Source organism: Aquarana catesbeiana, linkage group LG02, assembly GCF_042186555.1.
Source record: "Aquarana catesbeiana isolate 2022-GZ linkage group LG02, ASM4218655v1, whole genome shotgun sequence".
NCBI lineage: Eukaryota > Metazoa > Chordata > Amphibia > Anura > Ranidae > Aquarana > Aquarana catesbeiana.
The window spans coordinates 340,686,065-340,712,474 of record NC_133325.1 but is presented as its reverse complement, the minus strand read 5'-3'; positions in this window follow the sequence as shown (position 1 = coordinate 340,712,474).

The following is a 26,410-nucleotide window of genomic DNA, read 5'->3' as shown; positions in this document are numbered from 1 at the left end:
ACCAGCCGACCGTTTTGAAGCCATGTCGCTTGGACGTACTCGTTCTCAAGTTCGTGCTGCGTGGGGACTTGGTGTTGGGGTTAATACTTTGACCCGAGTCCAGTCCATGAACAAGGCGAGGAGGAGTTCATGGACCAAGAATTGGTTGCACCAGCGTGACCAGGTATGTCACATGCCTTTGCTCCGTGAGATCCGTGAGAATAATCCTGAGGATTTCAGGAATTATCTCAGGATGACGGACCCCGTTTTTGAGCGTCTGCTGGCTATGCTGACCCCCTATATCAGCAGGCAGGATACCTGCATGAGGCAAGCCATCACTGCAGAGCAGAGGCTAGTTGCCACTTTACGTTACTTGGCGACTGGGAGTAGTCTTCAGGACTTGAAGTTCTCGACAGGCATCTCCCCCCAGGCTCTGGGGATCAAAATCCCAGAGACCTGTTCTGTTATTATTCAGGTCCTGCAGAAGGACTATATGAAGGTAAGTTTTATCCTTTAACATTACATGATATGTATTTAATGTTTGCTAATGTATTGTCTAAATGTCCTCGTTACCTAATTACCATGCATGGAATATGCTGGGAATGTCCCCTTTATCTTCATGCATGCCTGTTTTTTTACATTAATCATTTTTTGCCCTACGTGCATATTTACCTTCAAAAACCTCCCCACCATGCAATCCTGGGTCCATTTATATCTCTAGCCTATAGTCCCTTGAACAATGTATATTGTCAGCTCCATTGTACTGTTTGACCCTCCCCCACCCCCTCAAATGTTAGCAACTGTCAGATGTGTTTTTTAACCTAATTAGAACCCCTCCCCCACCCCCTCAAATGTTAGCAACTGTCAAGTGTGTTTTTTAACCTAATTAGAACCCCTCCCCCACTCCCTCAAATGTTTGCAACTGTCAGGTGTGTTTTTTAACATAATTAGAACCCCTCCCCCACCCCCTCAAATGTTTGCAACTGTCAGGTGTGTTTTTTAACATAATTAGAACCCCTCCCCCACCCCCTCAAATGTTTGCAACTGTCAGGTGTGTTTTTTAACATAATTAGAACCCCTCCCCCCACATTCAAATTGATCAATGTGCCATCAGAGGGGGTGAGTAATCTTATAAGTGGGCCTTATGTTTTTTTGATTTTTTAGAAAAAAAACACATATTATAATGTTCGACTGCTGTTGTTCAAGAATGTTTTTGTGTAATCTGATATCAAAGTTATGTTTAAAAGTACTTATCTTATTTTTTTTCTTGTTTCACTCCACAGTTTCCTTCGAGTACACAGGAATGGCAGACTGTGGCCTCCCAGTTCGCTGACCGTTGAGACTTTCCCAACTGTGTTGGGGCGATTGATGGGAAGCATGTCCGCATTGTGCCACCACCCCATTCGGGGTCTTATTTCTACAGCTATAAGGGGTTCCATAGTGTAGATTTGATGGCGGTGGTCTCGGCACATTTGGAATTTATGTTCGTGGATGTGGGGAAGAACGGCCGGATGTCTGACTGAGGAGTCTTTGCACAGACCGAGCTATGCCAGCATCTCCAGACTGGTGGTCTGGGATTACCAGCTGATGACCAGAATGTGGGTGGACTCCCCTCAGTTTTTATCGCCGATGAAGCGTTTGCTCTCGGCGAGCACTTGATGAGGCCATTCCCCCAAAGGACACTCACCCCTGAGAGGAGGGTGTTTAATTACCGGCTGGCCAGAGCAAGAAGAGTTGTGGAGAATGCCTTTGGGATTCTGGCCAGCCGGTTCCGTTTGTTCCTCTCGGCCATAAATCTGGCGGAATATCAAATAAATCATGTGATAATGGCTTGCTGCATTCTCCATAATTATTTGAGAAGACATTCTGCTACATATATGACCTCTGTTGGGCCTGAGGCCGGACTTGTAGTTGAACAACCACTCACAGGCCTGGAAAGTGGCCGTATTGGCTTGGCCCCCCAAACCGCACGTCAAGTGCGTGACCGATACGTTAATTATTTTAATGGTCGGGGGGCCATTGCAATGCAACAAGAGCTATAATTTTTACAAAAAATAAAGAAAATACATTTTTGTTAAAATATCTTGTTTTTAGTCTTGTTTGCATTTAGTTTTGTCTGTCTCCTAGTGCACTTGTAGTGGCAAGTGCATTTCCCTTTAGTTAATAAGGCCCTTTGTCACTGTAACCACACAAAAATTAACTAAAAATATTATTGATAAATAATCAGCCACACACATTGTAGTAGTAAAAACATTTTACTGTGTGCACATTGAAAGGTGCATTTTTTGGAAACCTTTTTATTTTTTATTTTTTTTTGGTTTTGTTTTTTTTCGAAAAAATATTTTTTTTTGGTATTTTAGGCATATTTCAACAAAAATAGACCTTGTTTACAAAATTTAAATTAACAACAGGGTTTGTAAAAACATACAAAACAAAAAATGAACTTACAAAGTTCAACATGTTAATAACGGTGCTGGTGAAAATTTGCAAATGCTCAAAATTGTGGATTAAAAAAGGTTCTAGTCAACATGTGCTATCTCCCATCATGGGGGAGCAATGTACCTGTTTTGTGTGTGCAATCCCTTTGTTCCTCTCACAAACTAACATTTTGATGATGAAGGGGTTGCAAACACAAAACAAGTACATTGATATGCCCTGATGGACGATAGCACATGATAACACACCGTATGCATCTGCAAATTATTTGAATTATTTTTTTTAAATTTAAAAAATTTAAGAAAAAACAAACTTGACAATGAAATGAAGAACATGATTGATATTTTTAGGCAAAAAGTTATTAGATTCTGCCCAAAACATCAATCATGTTCTTCATTTCCTGTTGCATGGTGTCCAGCCGATTCCTCATGCTGTCAATTTGGGCATTCCACACCATTATCTGGCCAATCAGTCTTTGTGCACTGTCTGTGGTACATGGCTCCACCGCTTGGCCTTCCACAACCAGACCATCACCTAAAAAATGTGTGGATAAAAAAATTGTTTAAAATATGCACGCCTAAATAGATTACCTTAAGCTGGGGTGTCAGTCACTCACTTGCTGGGGTTGAAATCTTGCACACTTCCTCCACCTCTCCTTCCTCCAGCTTGTCAGGTGGACGTGGTCTTGGACTGGGGCTTGGTGTTTCTTCAGCTTCAGGCTGGTGACTTGGGGGGTCCTGGGATCTTTGGACTGTTGTCTAAATCTTTTCTCCCCTATGATAATTAAACAAAAGGTATAGTTAAAACACAGTGATATTTCTTTTTGCCAAAAATAATATGAAACGTTGGTTAGGAGTTGGGGACAATTGTCATTTTTTGGCCACAAAAATTTAGAAGACAGGATGAAAATTCCATCTGAACAAAAATTAAAAACAATACACATTTTCATGCAAGTTTCACAGATGCAGACACCTCAGTGATCTCCTATGTGTATTACCCCTCAAAAATTTCTTTAGGGTCACATAGTACACTAGTGCTCGTGAGTCCAGATGTGGAAACAGCTGCTGTGTCCTGTCCTTACATTACACTGAATCATTTTTGAAGAAGCATTATATTTACAAAAACATCTACTCAACATCACCCCATTTTTGGAATACGACAAATTCTCAAGACCTAAATGTATGTCCAACCCTGTACCATCGTTTGTTGCGAAAAAAAACCGTCATTTTCTTAGTATCATATGTATTTTACAAAGAACGGTCTTTACGAACGATGCTGTATAAATGAAAAACATATGGATCAGCATGCAAGTTATGTATCTCAATAGGAACACACAACAAGTACTTACTTTTTTAAAGCAGCTTCTTTATTCGCCAATATTGTTCAGGCTCCCTACTTTTGAGGTCAGACCACCGCTTCCTCAATTGATCTTTAGCCCGTTTAGTGCCAAATTTTTCTTCTAGAGCGGTGACAACTGAGGCCATTATTTTGTCCTTCCGCATATTGGGTCAGGTGTACGGTCCTTTTTTCCCATCGTAGTCCTCCCTTCTCAATATGGACACCATCTCCACCATCTCTTCAAAAGCCATGTTGGTGGCCTTATATCTCCTCCTGGATGTGGATGGTTGTGGCTCCGGGCTTTCCTCCGCGCTAGTTGCAGAGAATCTTTCTCTGTATACTCCCACTGCGCAACAAAGAGTGAAGGGGCGGGGACAAATCGTACTAAAGAATGTCAGGGGCGGGCGACGCAGGCGGAGCATGACACATGCGCAGTGTATATAAAGCTATTACGGTGGCCTACGTATGTCCGTGCGGAAGTAGCGAGCATCAGAAATGAAGGTAAGATGAAACGTGGGGGTGTGTGTGTTTGGTGAATGTGTTTTGTGTGTGTGTGTGTGTGTGTGTGTGTGTGTGTGTGTGTGTGTGTGTGTATATGTGTCCCCTAGATTCTTCCCAAAATAATCCTGGGAGTTCTGACTGACATTACAGTTTTTATCTTGTGTCTTGTCTTTCAGCAAAAATGAATCCCTTTAAGGAGACTGAATTTTTGTCAAGATTCATTGATTTGTATCAGGAAAACAAAAACCTGTGGGAGGTCAAACACCCATTATATTCCAATAGAGATGTAAGGAAGGCAACACTGGGCACACTTTTGGAATTTGTGAAGACTCGAGTCCCCCAGGCAGACCTCAAGTTTGTGGACAAGAAAATTGGTATCTTGCGCAATATGTACAAGCGGGAACACAATAAGATTCAGGAGTCGCTCAGATCCGGAGCAGCAGCAGACCAGGTTTATGTACCCAGGCTGTGGTACTACCAAAAAATGCGATTTCTGGATGACCAGACAGAAGCAAGGCAATCACTTTCGACCCTTCCCCCCACCCTTCCCCCCACCCTTCCCTCCAGCCTTCTCTCCACCTCCACCCCAGCTGAGGAGTCCCAGGAAGAACTGGGCCCTTTCATCCTTGATGAAGTGGATGCGCCCAGCTTCAGCCAGGTATACTTTTTTTTGGATTTTGTGATTGTGTAAATATTAATGATGTAAACGTCTCAAATTTTTAAGTGCTTCACCAAAAATGACTTCATCACAAATATTAATATGTAGACATATCACTAGACAGTAGTGGCCAAAAATATAACTTCAGATATTGGTGAGCAGCTAGAATAATGGTGGAGTCAAATAGATAGCCTTTACTATTTGTTTAGAATTATATTTGCAAGTCATGAGCTGAAAATTGTGTTTGATTGTGTAACCCAAAATTACAACTATGTCCCTTTTTTTTACCCAGGATGAGCTCAGCCAGGAGGAGGGCTTGCCCACTGGGAGAGAGGAGGAGGCCTTGCCCAGTGGGAGAGAGGAGGGGGCTGTGGCTGGGCCCAGTAGAAGCCACACAGAGTGTCAGGTGCCTCCCCTCCGCATTACAACCAAAAGGCCTAGAAAAATTACCCAAACTGAGGATGAATCACTAGCCCTCATTCGTGAAGCCAGCCAAATCCTCAGCACACCACCCAATGCAGAAGAGGCGTATGGGACATATATGGCCACCAGATTGCTGGAACTTGAAAAGGGGCAACGCCTCCTCTGTGACGGTCTGATTTTTCAGGCGTATCAGAAGGGCTTGAGAGGGGAGCTTACTACTAAAACATATCTAGCAGATGAAGCCACTCCTCCTCCTCCTTCTCCTCCTCCTGCCCCAAGTACACCACCAGAGGCACAGCCTCCAAGGAAGGCTGCAGAGAAGTGTGGAGGGAAGGCTGCAGAGAAGCGTGCAGGGAAAGCTCCACGGAAGAGTCGAAAGTGATTGCCTGGCTCCTGTCTGGTCTGACTGTGCTCCCTGTGCTCCCTAGTCGCAAGATACCAATTTTCTTGTCCTAAAACTTGATGTGTGTCCTGGGGGACGAAAAGCTTCACAGGTTCCAAAAGTGTCTCCAGTGTTGCCTTCCTCATTTTGTTTTTTTCCAAAATAAATGGATATTTTCTTTACCTTACATTATTGACTACGTGTTTTGATTCAAAAACGACATTTGGTTTGGGAGTAGACAGGTACAGGTCAAAAAGACTATGTGTGTTTTTTTTAAAAAGGCTAAATCATTTAGAAAATCAAGAGCAAAGTACTAGTGAAAAGTACACTTTAGAAATTGCACTGCAATTGGAAGTGCAGTCGCTGTAAATCTGAGGGGAAGATCTGAAATGAGGGGAAGCTCTGCTGATTTTATCATACAATCATGTGCATGAGAAAGGTTGTTTTTTTTTTTTTGTGGTTCCTTGCATGTGCCCCTCGGATCCACAGCGAATGCACTTCCAAATGCTCTTTCTGTGCAATTCCAAGTACAATTTGCACTTGTAGTGAAAAATGAATTTGCCTTTGGAAAATAAACCCCCCTATGTCTAATTAACAAGGGACAACAACCTCATTAAGGTTCATTAAAACAACACAAAATATTAAGGTTATTGTGGTAACTTGAAACTCCAAAACTAAAAAAAAAAAGAATATACACATTTTGTATAATTTAGCACACATTGTAAAATAGATAGTGTTTAAATCTAAAAAAAAGGAAGATGAGTCCAAAATCTAATTTAATACTTTATTTATGGAGATCTGGCTTTTGCAAAATATCATATTAGTCATGGCATGAGGATAAATCATGAAGAAAGTACTTTGTGAGAACTCTGTGTGAATATAAAGCAGCAAAACAACTTCATTCCTCTTGCATTATAAAGAAAAAAAAAGCGCTGTATTAAAAGATCACAGAAGAGGAATGTGCTAGCTTCAATACGAAGGCTAGTTTTACCAGACCGAGCGCTTCCGTCTTGTACTTACTTCAGAGCATGCGTGAGTTTTGGTCCGTCGGACTAGCACACAGACGACCGGTTTGTACGCTAGAAAGCAGAGTCCGTCGGACAGATTGAAACATGTTCCAAATCTAAGTCTGTCAAACTTTTGGGGAAAAAAAGTCAGCTGAAGCCCACACACGATCGAATTGTCCGACGGACTCCGGTACGCCGGACCAAGTTTGCCGGAAAGTCCGCTCATGTGTGCGCTGCATTAGGCTTTGCCCTTCTATGGGCTGTCACACTTCCTCACCTGTTTATAAAGAAGTGGAATTATCCATGATATGAGCCGATAAGTGGGAGTATGCTTTGGCTTTAACTATGACCTCCTTTTATATGCTTGATTAATATACTTCCTTCTCTGTATGGCATAAGAGAATCAATTTGATATCCATGTATTTTTAACAAATGAGTATTTGTTTTAAAAGTATTATTTCTGAAGGTACCTTTAAAGTGTGCATTTTTTTTTACTTTTGGTTATTTGCTGGTAGTTACGGATGTGGTACCAGGTTGGCCTTTTCCCTACGTATACATCTCACTATAACTTATAGCATCTCCTTCCAGCAGCTTACTCTGTTAAAAGCCACTTTCTATGTCAATGCTGCTACTAAGTGACATCACTGCTGTGCATAACGCCCTTGGTTATGTGCTGCTACCTAGCTAAAATGCTCCATGCAGGCACTGTTGTGCAGGATATCAATCCTCCTGGCTGTAATAGCACCCTGCACATCCCCTAGGTATGCAACTATTCTTCAATACACTCCATGTGCCTAATCAGCAATATAATTACACTTCTTGTTCTTATTGAGATCATTGTAGCTAGTTGTGTAGCATGAATGTGGTGCATTTTTTTGGTTGCTTTCTTTGCTTACTGCATTTAATTTTGTGATCCTTTTTATCCAGCTGGCCCAAGCATGCCCCCAAACAAATATGGCAGTGATCCAGGGTTAAAATTTTAGCTCTCATTCTGTAATAAACACTCCTCTATTCTTTGTATTTTGTGCTATCAGTTAGAATGCCCAATGTAGAGTAGGTGTTGGAGCCAGACAAAATGGGGGAGATATACTAAAACTGGTGCACTCAGAATCTGGTGCAGCTGTGCATGGTAGCCAATCAATTTCTAACTTCAACTTGTTTAATTATGCTTTGAAAATAAAAACGGGATGCTGATTGGTTTCTATGAAGAGCTGCACCAGATATTGCACTCTCCGATTTTAGTAAATCTTTCCCAATATTTTTGGGGATCCTAGACTGCATATAAGCATATTAGAAATAGAATATTACCCACTGTAAAATAAAAACACCAATGTGTTAATTTGTTACATTTAGTTGTTTCAACGGCTCTTTATTTTACAATGACATTTTTCAGTTGGAATAGAGTTCTTTTTTAAACAGAGCTTACTTTTTAATGTATACACATTTGCTATGTACACACGTGTCTTTAATTGCAAACTTTTACACCAGACATGTTTTGACTGCATATACAGCACACTCAAGGAACCTTAATTACACACTGAAAGCAAGCAATTTAAATCAGAAACCATAGAAGATAAGTGGCCATATTAAACTTTGATGTCTAAAGCAAATAGTATTTTTACTTAAGTCCTTTTGGTGGAACATGATGTTACTATTAAACAAGCATGAAAGGTTTGGGACATGATCCCTCAAGGCAAAGTTTTTACAATCACTCCCTAAAGTGTTTTAAAGGTGTAAAAATTGGAAAAGGCCACATATTAAATCAATGTGTTCAAAGATATTTTGATCTCTATCGTTAGGTTAAAGCAAATTCATGGGTTAGATCAGGGGCCTTCACTCTTTTTAAACAAAGGGGCAGTTTACAGTGCTTCACATTTTGGGGGAGCTGGACTGCAGCCAGTGGGAGTGGAAAATGCCCCAGCGTCAGTTAGAGTAAACAATGCCCCATCACTGGTATTAGTGGGAGAAATAGTGCCCCATTGTTATGTCAGGGGAGGATTAGTGCCCCATCATTTATATCAGTGGGAGGAGTAGTGCCCCATTGTTATATCAGTGGAAGAATTAGCGCCCCATTGTTATATCAGTGGGAGGAATAGTGTCTCATCATTGGCATCAATGGGATGAATAGTGCCTGATTGTCATATAAGTGGGAGGAATAGTGCCCTATCATTGGTGCCAGTGGGAGCAAGAGTGACCCCTAATTGGTATCAGTGGGAGGAAGAGTGGCCCATTGTTGGTGTATTTGGGAGGAAGAGTGTCCCATGGTGTCAGTTGGAATTATTGCCCTTTGTTGGTATCAGTGGGAGAAATAGTGCCCTAAGGTCTGGATAAAGCAAGGAGCTGCGTCTGGCCCTCAGGCCACAGTTTGGTGACCACTTGATTAGATAATGCTAGAGGAGCACTTGGATTAATGACTATGGGGTGTATTTAAAAAAAATGTAGAACTATTCATCCTGTGAAACTGCATGTACAAAAATAGATATTGAATGGTGTTCTTCATACAGGGTAGAGTAAATCAGAAAAATACCATATTTCGGATGACCACTGGAAATAAAATAAAAATGACCATATTTTGGATGACCATTGGAAATAAATACTTATTTACTATGGTCACCAGTTCCATCTAAAGTGGTATTTTCTTGATTCAAGCTATTCTGTATGCTGAATAAAATTAAACCTAGAAATAAAATAACATTTGTTTTGCCTCCATTTGCCCAAAATGAATTTACATGCAGTTTCACAGGATGGAAAGCTCTGATAATTATGATAAATACACCTCTATGACTGTTCATGCTTCTTGTAGCATTTAGAACAGTCTAAACCAAAGCTATTTGACTATGGCTTTTTCATCTGTGTATAACTGAAGCCCACAAATTAGGATGAACAGCAGTGACAAATAACACAGTTATCTGTCTAAGGTTAGGTTAGAACCAGATATAAGTAAAATGTATAGCATGTCCATTAAAAATAAGGTGGATCTGGTAAATTAGATCTTTTTCAGACAAATAATTTTATTTGTCAGATCTCTTTAATATGCATGTGCCCATTTGCACACTCCAAGATGAACATTACAACCTGATCAGTCTTCTTTTATCCAAAATCATCATCCTAAGGAAGGCTGTTTATTACATAGACAAAGCGGTGTTGAAATCATCTCTGGCAGAAAGGTTTAAAATTATTATCGTGAGTTGACAGTTCTTAAGTTCTCACTGCTGCTGTGGCTGTAAATGCAACTGATGCTGTTTATTATATCCACAACCATTGTTTTCAAATAATTTGACGGGGTGAGCCCTTGTTCACATTGCGACAGAGCGACGTGTCATGCAATTGTCAGCAATGGCACTGTTCAAATTGGTGTCCTGCTGACTTTGCGGTGCTGCATCAATTTAAAAAAGTAGCTCCTGCATTACTTTTGGTGATTTCGGGTGCGACTTGCATGCCACACAGATATCTTCAAAGTCTCACCTGAAATTGCACTAATACGCGGCTTTGAAATCGTGTTATTTCAGATGAAGTCACACAATTTCAAAGTCACATTCAATGTGAACAAGGGCTCAAGGAAAAACATGCCTTCTAGTCCCACAGATCACAATAGTAGTAATTTGTACTGCCCTAATACTGCCCTATTCACTGCAATTAGTTCATGTGTTTTCTTTGCTATGCTATTTTTTTTATTGTACAGCGTATTGTATACTGTACTGTACTGTTATTATTTCAATGTTATTTTACAGTGCCAATCGTAGCTGTTTTAGGTAATAGAACACTCTTGGTTTTGCTTATATATATGTTCGTCCATTACTATGTATATGTTTAGCATTACTAATATACAGTATTGCTGAAAGCTGAACTATTGACAAAAATCAATACAGCTCTGTATTTATTAGTACATCAATAAAGTGGATGTAGAGGTTGCATTCTATGCATGAAGGTAAAAAACCTTTAGTATGCAGCTCCCTGCGCAGTACCCCCTAAAACTTACCTAAGCCTAATCCCAATCAGAACAGCTATGGGATGAATTCGAATGGAAACTGCGAGCCAGGCCTTTTCGTCCAACATCAGTGCCTGACCTCACAAATGCGGTTCTGGAAGAACGGTCAAATATTCCCATAGACACACTCCTAAACCTTATGGACAGCCTTCCCAGAAGAGTTGAAGTTGTCATAGCTGCATGGGTGGTCCAACTCAATATTGAACCCTACGGACTAAAACTGGGATGCCTGTTTTAGTCCATCCAATCTATCCATTATTCATAGAGGGGGTGGCTGGAGAGAGAGGTGGCACTCGTGCACTCTTAATGGACCTGTCCATTTACCTCGTTTGCATGAATGAAGGAATCTGCTGGATGAATGAAAAAACGCATACCATGTATGGCCAGTTCAAGCCTGCTGGCCATGGTTCAAAGGCCATTCAGTGCATTATAGTTGCAAAAAAAGTTTTGCCTTGGCAAATTCAGACACAAATTTGCCAAGACCACAAATTTTTATCCCACAGGATTCATCACAACCATGGGTGAACCTTATCCCAAATCTTAAAAAGTGAGAATAAGTGAGAATGACTACCATCAATTATTTCTTTGCATAAATAAAAATAACTACTGACATTTGTGTGTTTGCATTTAACAATTGTAGTATATTTTGTCTTATGTTGATACTTCTGTGTACAATTACTAGTATGTAAAAAATGGTAACTTTTTTGTTTTTAAATAAACTTAGAATTTAAATTGGTTGTAACATGGGGATATGTGTTTTTTGAAATTAGAGCAGCAGTGTCTGAGGGTTACAATCCCCAGGATCAATGTCAAAACAAATTAAAACAGCATTTTCCTGGTCATCAAACAACCTCAAACCAAACAACAAAGAAGGCTAAAATCTTTGTTTGAACATGGCACCAATAGATGCTAGCATCCATTTAAGCATATTCAGAAAGGCACCGAAAAGAGGAATCTGATGTGCAAAGTATGATAACTTCCAGAAACCAACCAGGAACTATGTTGCTGTTTGGCTTTGCTACCTAATCCCTGAAATTTATTAGAACCGTAATCCATATGTTAAATGTAAAATGTCATAAAAATAAACTTCATCTGAGTCTTTTCAAATGTAAAAATACTTAGCAGTGGAATCCGGCACATTGCATGCCTCTTCATTGTTAGTTGGATGGAGAAAGGATTCAATTAACGTAACACATATAAAGTAGGAAGGAAATCATTATCTCATTCGCAGGGCCTGGAAAGAACATAGACCAGGGAGCATTTCTTGCCAGTCTACACATGTATCCTGGTTCTTACATAAAGAAAAAACCCATCTGTCCATTTTATGTGGAGTGGGGCAGCTGAAGAGTGTATATTCCATAGGAATATATAGAACAAGCTTAAAGAAGAACTTTGTGAATTGCAGCACTTTTAAAAATCTGGTGGTTTATGAGGGGTTATGTCCAACATGGTGTATACCACCTCATGGACTATTTATATTTACTTTTTACATTTTCACTGAGCTCTGGCAGTACAGCTGTCACTATACAGTACTTCAGCAGTCTTAGGCTCAACCTTTGGGATCTTGGATCCTACAGCTGCTCTGCCTGCACCTCCTCTCCTCTTACCCATTCATGGAAGGTTTTGTATAATGTGAACCCATTCACAAAATACAAAGTATTCTGTGACCAAACAGGGAAGGGGAGGGGTGGGCATGTGTAGCAGAGCTGTCTTTGCTTTTAGAGTTCCAGGAGTATAACAATAGCTGTACTCCCAGTGCTCAGTAAAAATGTAAATAGTTAAAGTGTTTGTTACCCCAACACTTCATATTCCTGATATGTGCCTGCTGCACCATGTACTTATATGAGAAAGTATCTTGTCATTGGAGGAGCATGGGCAGAGCCTGACTAAACAGACATGCCAGCTTAGAGCTCTGCTCTGGAAGGGATGTTTCTGCCGTATTATACCGTGTCCTGGTTCAGCTTCACCTATTGTTACTGTTAATAACCCCCGCCACTTAATGTAATGGTTCTTGGAAGTTGTCTCCTGAAAATGAAGCCTAAAAACAACAAAGAAGTGTTGCCTCAGGCTTCAGTCAGAATGGCACTTGCTGCATCCCCTCCCCCTGGTACCTCACACTTAGTGAAATCCTCTCAGCGCTCTAAAGTATGTGTGGCAACACAGGAGGAATATGACTCAGATTCATCTATACAAACTTCACAAATGACATATTTTACAGACACTGCTCATTCTTCTGTTCTGAGGCAATTTGAAAAAACAGGCCTCAGATCATATAACAAACAGTCTGACTGGGGAAATCAGAGAACTGGGCCAACGCACTGCAAATCTTGAACTGCGGGTTGATGAACTTGAAAATAACACCCAGGCTTATGCAGTTGAATTTGAAAACCTCAAAGAGGAAAACTTAGTCATTCAATCTCATTTAGAAGATTATGAAAATAGGGCCTGACGTTATAATATCCGTATACGTGGAATACCTGAATCTGTCACTGATTTGCAAGCCACTATGCGATCCCTATTTTAAGAACTACAGCCTTCCATACCAGTCGAACAAATGGAGATGGACAGGGTTCATGGAGCCCTCACACCTCGCAAAGCTGATGGACCACTGCGCGATATTATCACCAAATTTCACTATTTCCGTACAAAGGAACAACTTCTAGCCTCAGCTAGAGCAAAAGATTCACATACTGTACCTATCAACTTTTTGCTGATCTATCTGAACTCACCATCTCTAAGTGTCTGGGTTTTACAGCGACATCAAATCACCTATCAATGGGGCTTTCCATGTTCAATTTGCTTCACTTAACAAGGATCTAAATATGTCTGCCGTTCTGCTTAAGAACTCCAATCTTCTTTACAAAACATCCAGCTTCTAGAATGCCCTCTCAACCAAAGAAATGCAGATAAACAAGTGATTACCCGTTCCTTGCGAAAATCAGTTGGTGCTGAAGGGAATAAAAGTCTCCAGGGGCAATCAAAACTTGGTCGTTTTTCTTCTCCTACGCCAACTTCTGAGGACTCTATGGACTGACTTTTTTCTTTTTGTTTGACTCAATGTCAGGTATTTTTATATTCTCTAACTTCCAGCTAACTAGATGTTTGGTAAACTTTTTTTTTTTACCAGTCTTACCAGTTTAGAACTCATTCAATGCAAACTTTTTCTATTGTTTAACTCCTTACTTTTCTGCTGGTCTATTTTTTTTACTGACAGCAGCGAGTTGTTTGCTATATTTCTTTACAGCCTCAAGCTATTATTTGTTTTTTGAATGTTTTCTGTGATGTTTTTTGGTACTTGTATACACCTTACCCCATCCCTTCCATCCCTCTTCATATGCTTTTTCATGACACATTGATGTGTATGGACAATGGGACAATGGTATCATTTCTCTTTATGTACTACTTTTCATTGCTGGCAGTGTTCCGTTTGGTGGTGTTTTTGCGCCTCCAGTTTGCTACCCGTGGATCCCCATTATTATGTGGGCTTCTGACTGTAGCTCTTGGCCTCTGGTGGACCGATTGTCACTCCCCCAGTACAACGTTCTGTTGAGCTATTAACTCTCTTTATTATTTTACAAATCTTAGTAATATCTGCTCGAGAGCCAATTCCTTTTCTTTTCTTCCAGCCTTTCCTTTTTCCTACCCCCTATACTGAATTGTATGCAATCATACTGTCAGAACTTAAAGGGGTTGTAAAGCCTCAAGGTTTTTCACCTTAATGCATTCTATGCATTAAAGTGAAAAGCCTTCTGTAGTGCAGCAGCCCCCAGAACCCCCCTTTTACTTACCTGAACCCAATCTTTCCAGTAACGAGTCCAGCTGCTATCTTGGGTCCTCATTGGATAGATTGATAGCAGCAGCAGCCATTGGCTCCTGCTGCTGTCAATCAAATCCAGTGACACAGGGCGCTGGGCCGAGTCCTGCTGTCTGTGTCAATGGACGCAGCAGGGCTCGGGAGCCCCCTTGGAATGTGGGTCTCCGAGGGGGTATTCGATGCGGGGAGCTGCCGCTGGGGGACCCCAAAGGAGGAGGATTGGGGCCACTCTGTACAAAACCCTTGCACAAAGGAAGTAAGTGTACCATGTTTGTTGTTGTTTTTTTTTTTTTAAACAAACCTTTACAACTCCTTTAACGTTTTTATTATGGAACTCCTTATATTACCAATATGGCCCCCTTAAACATTTTGACCCTAAATCTCCAAGGTCTTAATATACCACAAAAATGCACTAAAGCATTCCATTCATTTGCCACAGCTAATATCCACATTCTTTGCCTACAGGAGACCCATTTTACTGAACAATCTACTCATATGTTTTTCAGCATCCTCTTATCCACAGGTCTATACAGGTATATAAAGCCTCGGCAACTAATAAACAACGAGGTCTTCTTATAGCTATTCACCCTACAACCCCATTTATACTTTCATCTGAAATTAAAGATCCTGAAGGCCGTTACCTCATTCTTATTCAGCGCATAGCTGATGTTGCTGTAACCATTGTATCATATTAAGCTCCTAATAAACATCCATTATCATTTCTTTCCCATCTTTTTCATGTAATTGATTCACACAAGTTAGGTACAGTGATATTATGTTCTTTTTCCCTTTTTGCATAAATCTCCCCTTTCTTCCTCTCCTGTTGCCCTAAGCTTTCATTTCAACAACTTATCTCTAAGCATTACATGTTAGACTCTTGGCGAGAGCTCAGTCCAGCTCGTAAATGCTTTATATATTACTCCCATCCACACAAATCGTATTCTAGGATTGATCATATCTTCCTAAGTGTTGGCATGGCCCCAGAAATCCTATCATCAGTTATTATGCTCTTTACTTGGTCCGATCATAGTGCAGTTTGTACTACCATCTCCTCCCCTATCTTGAGATCCCAGGATTCATCTTGGTGCACTATTGATTCCATTCTAACGCACCCGTCCCATTGTCTAGATAATAAACATGCTTTTAATGACTCATTAATAATACTTCTGAAAATATTTCCCCTCTCCCTCTTTGGGAAGCTCATAAACCTGTAATTCGAGGTACGCTTATCCGGCAAGCTTCATATCTCAAACGCGAGCATAAGCTCCGTCACCAAAAGTTAGAAATTGACTTCAATCTGTGTCACGCATTCCAAAATTCTCCCTCCCCTTCTACTAAAGTTAAGCTTGATAGTGCCCACTTAGAAATCAACCTGTTTCTCACTGACTCTGCAGACAAATTTATACGTAAATCACAACACTTTTATTACTTCAAAGCAAACAAGCCAGATACCCTATTAGCTCGAACCTTATGCTCACTGCAAAAACTTAGGACATCTGTGCGACTCAAACTTAACCATAATTCATATATAAGTAACCCTGTCAAAATTTTACACACATTCCACTCAAATCTTGCTAAATTATATTCACCCAACCATCATTTTGACCATGCTGCTGCTGATTCCCTTTTTTCACAAATTACCCTTCCAACACTCTCACAAAGCCACCGCGAATGACTTGAGTGTCCCATCTCTGTAACATAAGTCATTGCGGCTATTAGGGGCTTTAAAACATAATAAAAGTCCCGGCCCAGATGGATTTTCTGCTTCCTACTACAAGAAATTTTCTGATATATTATCTCCTATCCTAACTGAGGCCTTCAATATGTTGTTGAGGGGAAACTCTTTTTGTTCAGAATCCTTAATGGCCATAATTTTCATGCTTCCCAAATCTAAATTTGATACAACCCCTTGGACAAATTACAGTCCTATTTCAATTCTTAATATTGACATTAAACTTTTAGCTAAAATACTTGCGACCCGCTTGATTCAAGTAATAGGCAAAGTTGTTCATCGAGATCAAGTTCGGTTTACCCCCTCGTGCCAAGCAAGTGATAATATTCATAGACCTTCTTTACTCGCCCATGTTGCTAAATCCAGATGTCTACCTGCGTGTTTTTTATCGCTCGATATAAGAAAAGCAGTTGACACTGTCTCATGGCCATACTTAGAATATATTTTTCAAAATTGGGGGTTTGGACTGCATTTTTTTTCTTTTACAAAAGGTTTTATTGATAATCATAGCAATTTCACAGTTTAACAGTGTAGAGAATGCATCATGAATAAACATAACATGAAATTTAGCATCTTGTAAATAAAATAAGTATGCTAGTAAATCAGAGAAAAACAAAACAATAAGAATATAACAGAGGCTGAAAACAGTTGTACGTTGGAAACATGAGAGTGGTTGGACACACTAAGGTTTCAGGAATGCCCGTAGGACTGCGTCCGATTTTTAACAAATACTTGAAGAGTTTGTCTCAACAGGGGCCTAACTGTAAATAGTCCTGAATATCTATTCATGTAACCATCTCATCTAAGGCTATGCCCGGTGGCCAGATGGATTCTTAGGTGCAACTGAGAAGTAAGAGTATTGAGAGGGAAGTTAAAGAAGAACTAGGGATTAGCTAAGAAGGGAGGAGTAAACAATAGGGGGGAAGGAGAGAAGAGGAAAAAGGGGGGAGGGTGGGTAGGTGGGGAACAAGAGTGCATTAAATCCAAAGAAGGGTGGTATCAAATCTGGTGGGTTTAGTATATTCGACCCATGGCCTCCATATCTGCAGGAACTTATCATGAGTGTCCGAAAGGACATCAGTCAGCTTTCTGTTAATCATTATATCGTCCATGCGATTCTTAACCGCCTCAAAACTTAGTGCCTGTGTCTTCCATGCCCTAGCTAACGTTAGTTTGGTTGCAGTAAAGAGATGCAGAGCCAGTTGGCTCTCCGGGAGGAGCAGTTCTGCAATTGGGTTGCAGAGAAGTGCTTCGTATGGATCTTTTTTGAGGTCAGCATGGAGTATGTTTCAGAGGAGGGAGTAAACTCTGATCCATAACCTGCGTATCCGCGGACAGGTCCACCAGATGTGCGTCATTGTGCCCTCCTGGGAGCACCCTCGGAAACACAGCGGGGAGTAGGCTGGAATGAAACGGACCAGTCTAGCCGGTGTGTAGTACCACCTGTAAAGTACCTTATAGGCATTTTCTAAAAAGATGACGTTCTTTGAGCATTTGAATATTGTTAAAGTCATGACCTGCCAGTCCTCCGGATTTAGCGGTTTTCCTAGTTCCCTTTCCCATTGAAGGTGATAGGGCCGTGTCGGTGTTTTTTTTAAAGGTAATAATAGAGGAATAGATCAGTGATATTAAACCCAAGGTTTGGGGTCTTGCTCTGCAGAAGTTCTCAAATGGGGTCAAAGTATAAGGGGTCGGTCGAAATTTTATAAGCCCCTGGAGAAAATGTTGAATCTGTAGGTAGTTGTAGTGTTCGCGTAACGGGATATCGTGAGAGGAGCGTAGAGCCTCAAATGATATTATCCTAGTGGGGGTAAAAAAAGAGTGGATGTCCGTGAAACCGTTTGTCTTCCACCAAGAGAACTGCTGGGGATTTTCGCAGCCTAGTGGAAACAATGGGCACTGGAGAAAATGAAGTAGGGGTAGATGAGGAGAAATCAGGCCGGCCGAAGACATGGCCCCGTCACGAGAGGGCGATGTGTGGGGGGGAGCCAGGGCAACGAGGAGATGGGTGTTGGGTGCGAGTCCACTAGGTCTATAGTGGACCATAGCGGCATTTGGTGCATGGAGTTGGGATAATGAGGCTATGTTTGCAGCTATATAGCAGTTTTGTAGGTTAGGGACTGAGAGTCCTCCATTGATTCTGCGGGCGTATAGTATTTGCTTATTGATCCTGGGACGGGTAGAACCCCACACAAATTTCAGGATTTTACGTTGATGTATTCGTAGGATATGCGGCGGAATCAGGACCGGAAGGACTCTAGGACTGCATTTTTTTAAAGTGGATTTCATCCTTATACGACAAGTTGAATGCATTTATCAAATATGCTAGTTTTAAATCAGACCCTTTCCCTATTGGAAGAGGCACCTATCAGGGATTAATATAACAGAAAGGATAATAACAAAATAGATGGCGCCCGTATTCATTTATCTGACGGACTAACCAAAAACGGCCATGGTCATCTGACTAACAATCAGGAATCACCACGCGCTATATAAACCGGATGGTGTGGCAAGATGGCACCACTCCAGATGACGTCTTGATGACAAAACGCATAGGACGGAGCATCTTGCTTCTTTGCATCACTTCCGGTTTTGGGCCGTGGAATGCAAATTGTCCTGGCTTCCTGTGTTTTTAAAGGCTTTTATGCATTTGAATCAATGTGAGAACGTTTCCATTTTTAATGTAACGATATGTGGGAGATGTGGAGGTCGATCTAAAGAAGAAAGATACACCTAATACCGCAAGCAAGGAAAGATGTAGTTGACACAGCTGATAAGGATCTGATGATTGCTGCAGAGTGGCAGATACTGTGAAAGCAAGATACTCCTGTGTGGGGTGAGTGGTTCGGATAAGTGCAATACCTATAGGGGATCTATAAGGAGCACGGAGAACAGATTTGAAGAGCAACTGTCACTTTTTCATTTTTATATTTTTAAATTTTACATTTCTATTTTGGAATGAATTATGGACTATTTAGGATCACAGTGTATAATATATATTTTTTTTGCATGAAAAAAAATGTTTTGATATATACACGAGTATCACTAAGGCACGGTTTTGAAGAGCACCTGTCACTTTAGTCGTTTTTTACTTTCTGATTATAACACACTCATTTACTCTTGCATACGTGCATCAATAGCACTTGCACACACTAGTATTTGCACTAAGCATTTGACACTTTAAACTCTGATTTTTATTATTTTTAGTGGGAGTATAATATAGGGATACACAGAGTGTCACACAGGGGCATGCAAATATTATACCCAAGAACAGCGCCACACCTACCTTTTCTTATTTAACACTTGCATTTACATTCCACTTAGGTGGTTGTACTAGTAGGGGCAGCAGTTCATTTTCCATCCCATTCATTGCCATAAATGCAGGGCCACCAATATATTTTACACCCGTCAAGGATGTCTTCTCTCCCCCTCCTATTTGCACCTAATCTCCTCTGTGTCCTAAACTGTTTTGCACACATTTCAGGCTTAACAGTTAACTATCAAAAATAGACTGCACTCAACATTTTCTTGCCTCGTTCAGACCTTCAGATTGCTAAAGTTTCAGGTTCCATGCACACTGGACTTAAAAAAACGTTGATTCTACAGGTGTTTGACATTTTTTTCTCCTACCTCTAGAAGCACTTCTATTGTGTTCTGTGTGTCTTTGCACATTATTGACTACTACAAGCATTTTCTGTTAGGGACATTCAGAGACAGGAAAAAAAAATCCTTCTCTATCGCGTTTTCTGGAGAAGATTAGGAGCTGTAAAAACGTCAGTCTCTCCTAAACTCCTCTTATCTCTTCTGAACGTTACAACGTTTTTTTAGTAAAAAAAAGGTGTGTTGTCACTGTACATCATTTCCTGGCTTTTGCAGAGGGGTGTTTAGTGCAAACAATACCTATAAACGAAATGCTCTTAAACTCTCATAGACTCACCTAAACTTTGTACAATATGCTTTCAATTTGCGTCTTTTATGCCACGTTTTTAAGCTAAAAACGTTGACATTTTTTCTGCTCCTAGTGTGCATGGAGCCTCACTTCCTTTCTCTTGGACACCTCATAGACTTCCATACCTAGGAATACAACTCACTCCTAAGATAACTGACTTATACTCAGCTAACTTCCCTCCATTACTAAAACAGGTTACTGAATTATTATCACAATGGTCTTCTATCCCTCTATCCTGGATAGGTAGAATTTATGTAATTAAGATGGCTATATTGCCCAAGTTTTTATATATTTTTAGAGTCTTGCCCATTCCAGTTCCATCTCATTTTTTACGGCTTATACAGAACAGAATTATCTCATTTATCTGGGGTAAAACAAAACCTTGAACCACTAAATCCACTCTCTGTCTCCCACAATGCTGCAGAGGTTTAGGCCTCCCAAATATTTCTGCTTACTATCATGCTGCACACTTTGCACATTTACCAAAATACCATGCGATCAAAGAAATTCCTTTATGGATAACAATTGAGTTTATTGACTGTAACCCTATTTCAGTATCTAACATGTTATGGTTAAGACCAACTGATTGTACTTTTATTCACAGTTATATCACAAAACATCTTTATCCATCAGGGGCACATTTGCAACTGGGGCTCTTTCTCAAAGTGGGGCTATTTCTATAAGTGGGAGCACTTCTGACTCTGCACTTCAGCAAATGCACAAAGCAAATGAACACAAGAAAATACTTTGAAAAACACCACACAGACATCAGGTGACCTTGTTTACCCCTTTGGCTTTTTCTCCCTGTAACATGCACTCTCTACCACTCCTTTTGACAGCTCTGTCATCTATCCTTAAACTATCTCTCCTTCACCCCTCTTCTCCCCGCCCCCCACAGCATATATATTTCACCCTTGCTTCTGTCCTCTCCTTATTACTGCACCCAGCAAATCCTGCTAATTCTAAATCCACACACACTAAAAATCTCCAGGACCCTGGGGAATGTCCCTTCATATAAATCGCAGTCCAATATTACCTCCCTCACCCTCCTGCTTCTCCTATCCTCTGGAGATATATCCCCAAACCCCAGGGCTCCATCATTTAACTGTACCCCATGCTCCCATCACCCTGCACCCTCTGACAGCAGCCGTAATCAACACAATTTAGTTACCATTTCTATTCTTCCCAAGACCAGACTCCCTTTCTCTTGTGCCCTTTGGAAATCCCGCTCTGTCTGCAACAAACTCACCTCTCTCCATGACCTCTTTATCGCCAACTCATTTAACCTACTCGCCATTACCGAAACCTGGCTCCACGAATCCGACACTGCTTCTTTTGCTGCCCTATCCCATGGTGCTCTTCTCTGGACTCACTCCCCCAGATCCAGTAGACGTAAGGGAAGAGGTGTTGGAATCCTTCTATCCCCACATAGCACCTTTCAGGTACTTCAGCCACCACCCTCTCTGTCACTCTCCTCTTTCGAAGCACACTGCATTAGTCTTTTCACTCCAGTTTCTCTAAGGATAGCTGTGATCTACAGGCCCCCTGGACCAGTATCAGCCTTTTTTGATGACTTCTCTGCTACCCTACTTTCTTTCTTTTGAAATCCCCACAATCATTCTCGGGGACTTCAACATCCCTATTAATACTAACACTCCTGCCACTTCCAAACTTCTCAGCCTAACCTCCTCCTTTGACATGAAGCAGTGGATACATGCTCCTACTCACTCCGAAGGCAATACCCTTGACCTCATTTTCTCTCACCTTTGCACTCCATGCAACCTCTCTAACTATCCATTCCCTCTCTCTGATCACCACCTTATTAGTTTCACTCTCTCCCTCTCCTCCACCTCCTCTCCCCCCAACCACCTAAAAGTTACCAGCAGAAACCTACGTCATCTCAACCCTTCTCTTCTCTGCTGTCGACAGCCTCTACGACAAAATCTCACCCCTATCATGCACCAACCTAGCCACTTCTCTCTACAATGCTTCACTTCTAGCCTCACTGGACTCACTGACCCTCCTCACTATACACAGAATCAGGCCCCGACCCCTTCAACTTTGGCAAATGGATGATACTAGAAGTCTGAAAAAACGTAGTCGTGCTCATGAGCACCTGTAGCGTAAGACTAATGCCCCGTACACACGGTCGGACTTTGTTCGGACATTCCGACAACAAAATCCTAGGATTTTTTCTGACGGATGTTGGCTCAAACTTGTCTTGCATACACACGGTCACACAAAGTTGTCGGAAAATCTGATCGTTCTAAACGCGGTGACGTAAAACACGTACGTCGGGACTATAAATGGGGCAGTGGCCAATAGCTTTCATCTCTTTATTTATTCTGAGCATGCGTGGCACTTTGTCCGTCGGATTTGTGTACACACGATCGGAATTTCCGACAACGGATTTTGTTGTCGGAAAATTTTATATCCTGCTCTCAAACTTTGTGTGTCGGAAAATCCGATGGAAAATGTGTGATGGAGCCTACACACGGTCGGAATTTCCGACAACAAGGTCCTATCACACATTTTCCGTCGGAAAATCCGACCGTGTGTACGAGGCATTAGTCTCAGAGAGATTTCAACCAATATAAATCTGCCCTCCAAAAATACAAGTTCAGCCTCCTCACTGCCAAGCAGACATATTTTATCACTTTCATTAGCAACTTATCATCCCGTCCCCGTCAACTCTTCTCTACCTTCAACTCTCTACTTCGTCTTCCACTGTCTCCACCCACTAACTCACTCACTGCCCAGGAGATCGCCAATCACTTCAAACAGAAGATTGATACAATTCGCAAGAAGATCTCTACTATTACAATACCCTCCACGCTATAAACTTCATGCCCACAGGCACAATCATTACTTCCCTCTTTAAACCCCACCACTATAGACGAGGTTGCTAAACTACAGTACTTGCTAATGTCCACCTTACCACCTGCCCTCTGGATCCTGTTCCCTCACAAATGCTACATTCACCCTCTGGCTCTATGCTACACTCTCTAACCCACATCTTCAATCTCTCCCTTCTTCTGGCATCTTCCCCAACTCTCTAAAACATGCACTTGTCAGACCCATACTTAAAAAGCCCTCACTCGAACCATCCAATCTTAACAACCTAAGCCCCATCTCCTTGCTTCCCTTCTTATCCAAACTCCTTGAATGTCTGTAGAGGTAGACGAAGAAATCTGGATGCTGCACACCGGACTAAATGATAAGTGCCTTTATTAATTAAAAGCTGGATCACAAGATGTACAGGACACTACAGCAGGGATGTACAGCACTCAGCTGACGCTTTTCGCACTCATAACGAGTGCTTACTCATAGGTTATAAGCTATGAGTAAGCACTCGTTATGAGTGCGAAACACGTCAGTTGAGTGCTGTACATCCCTGTTGTAGTGTCCTGTACATCTTGTGATCCAGCTTTTAATTAATAAAGGCACTTATCATTTAGTCCATCCAGATTTCTTCGTCTACCTCTGCTCCACCCAGCATCAGCCAGCACCTGGGACTCTTTCCCTTTGAAGGATTTAAACTTACTTGTCCACTCATTTGGTCTGGACCTGCCTGAGCGGTGAGGTTTTTCTTCTCCTTGAACGTCTGGTCTGCAACCGACTGAGCATCCACCCCGCTGATAATAGCCTTCTTGATCCCCTTCAGTCTGGATTTCCTCAACACTCCACAGAAACTGCTCTCATAAAACTAACAAACGATCTACTAACGGCCAAAACCAACCGACACTATTCTGTACTCCTACTCCTGGACCTCTCTGCTGCCTTTGATACGGTTGACCACCCCCTCCTCCTCAAAAAACTCCACGCCTTTGGTCTCCATGACTGTACTCTTTGCTGGTTCTCTTCCTACTTGTCCAACCTCACCTTTAGTGTTTCTTACAACTCTACTTCCTCCTCTTCTCTTCCTTTCTCTGTTGGGGTCCCCCAAGGTTCTGTTCTTGGACCTCTCCTATTTTCAAGCTACACCTCCTCCCTGGGACAGCTGATAGCCTCCCATGGCTTCCAATACCACCTCTATGCTGACGACACCCAAATCTATTTCTCTACTCCTCAGCTCACTCCCTCTGTCTCCTCACGTATCACTAATTTGCTATGAGATATATCAGTCTGGATGTCACACCACTTCCTCAAACTCAATCTATCCAAAACCAAACTTATAATTTTCCTCCCCCATATGACCCTTCCCCTGATCTCTCTGTCAAAATCGATGGCACAACTATAAGTCCATCCCCATATGCCAAGGTTCTAGGTGTAGTCCTGGACTCTGAACTCTCCTTTAAGCACAACGTCCAATCACTGTTCAAATCCTGCCGCCTCAACCTCCGCAACATCTCCAAAATACACCCCTTTCTAACCAATGACACAACAAAGCTCTTAATTCACTCGCTGGTCATCTCTCGCCTCGACTACTGCAACTCCCTTCTCATTGGCTTATCTCTACATAGTCTATCACCTCTTCAATTCATCATGAATGCTGCTGCCAGACTCATCCACCTTACCAATCGCTCTGTCTCTGCTACCCCTCTCTGTCAATACCTCCACTGGCTTCCGCTTGGCCAAAGAATTAGATTCAAAATACTAACAACTATGTACAAAGCCATCCACAATTTAGCCCCCAGCTACATCACTAGCCTAGTCTCTAAATACCAACCTACTCGTTCTCTTCATTCCTCTTAAGACCTCCTGCTCTTCAGCTCCCTCATCACCTCCTCCCATGCTCACCTCCAGGACTTTTCCAAAGCCTCTCCAATCCTATGGAATGCCCTACCCCAATCTGTGACTGCTTATCTCCTACTATATTAGCTTTTAGACAATCCCTAAAAACCCATCTCTTCAGAGAAGCCTACCCTACCCACACCTAACAATTGTTTTTTCATTTTCTCCATCAGCTCATCCCCCACAGTTATTACATTTTGTTTCCACTTGACCCTCCCTTCTAGATTGTAAGCTCTAACGAGCAGGGCCCTCTGATCCCTCCTGTATTGATTTGTATTGTAAGTGTACTGTCTGCCCTCATGTTGTAAAGCGCTGAGCAAACTGTTGGCGCTATATAAATCCTGTATAATAATAATAATAATGAAAAACTTCTCTTGGCCTTCAATCTTCTCTAACACTCCTTTCTTTTGTTAAAAACCCCACTTTTTACCCTGCCTGGATCGCTCCTAATTCTTTCAAAGCATGGAATACAGCTAATTTATCCTGTTTATATAATTTGGTATCTGCCTCCTTCATACATTCTTTTCCTACTTTGTGTGATAAATTTGGACTTCCTCAGTTGGAACTGTTCTGATATTTGCAAATCAAAAAATGTTTCCAACCTTATCTCAATTCCAACTCCCAACTATCCCAGATGAACACATATGTATTTCTGCCCCTCAGGATAGAGGACTTGTTTCCTTTCTCTATAAGCAAATTTTATTTAGTTCTAACACTTGTTGTCCTTCATATGTCTCCAAATGGGAACTAGACCTTAATCACTCATTTAATGGTGCTAACCCATTAGTATTTGGTTCCTGCTAGAATATTGAAATATGCTTCTGATTACCCTGGAGCTTATTTTCGTGGCTGTTCAGAGTCTGGCACTCAACTTCACATTTGGTGGGATTGCCCAATTGCCCAAAAAGGCAGTTTTTGACTTGGCCTCCAAAATCTTTGATACACCTATACAGCCCAATCCTGCTACAGCCCTATAAAACCTAAAACCTGGTGGGATCACACGATATCAATTTCGCCTTCTTTTACAGCTCCTAACAGCAGCAAAACAAACCAATGCTAAGGCATGGGAAACTAAATATTTAATTCTAGCTGAAACCATACACAGAACTAATAAAGCTTTTATCAGTCGTACCTATCAGTGCCCATCTGTGCCACCCATCCGTGCGACCCATCAGTGGCTATCAGTGCCACCTTATCTGTGCCCATCAGTACCGCCTTATCTGTCCCCATCAGTGCCGCCTTATCTGTGCCTATCAGTGTCGCCTTAACTGTGCCTATCAGTGTCGCCTTAACTGTGCCTATCAGTGCCACCTTAACTGTGCCTATCCATGCCCATCAGTGCAGCCTATCAGTGCCCACCAGTGCCGCCTCATCAGCGCATATCAATGAAGGAGAAAAAATTACCTGTTTGCAAAATTCTATAACAAACTGTGAAACATGATTTTTTTTTTCAAAATTTTCCATAATTT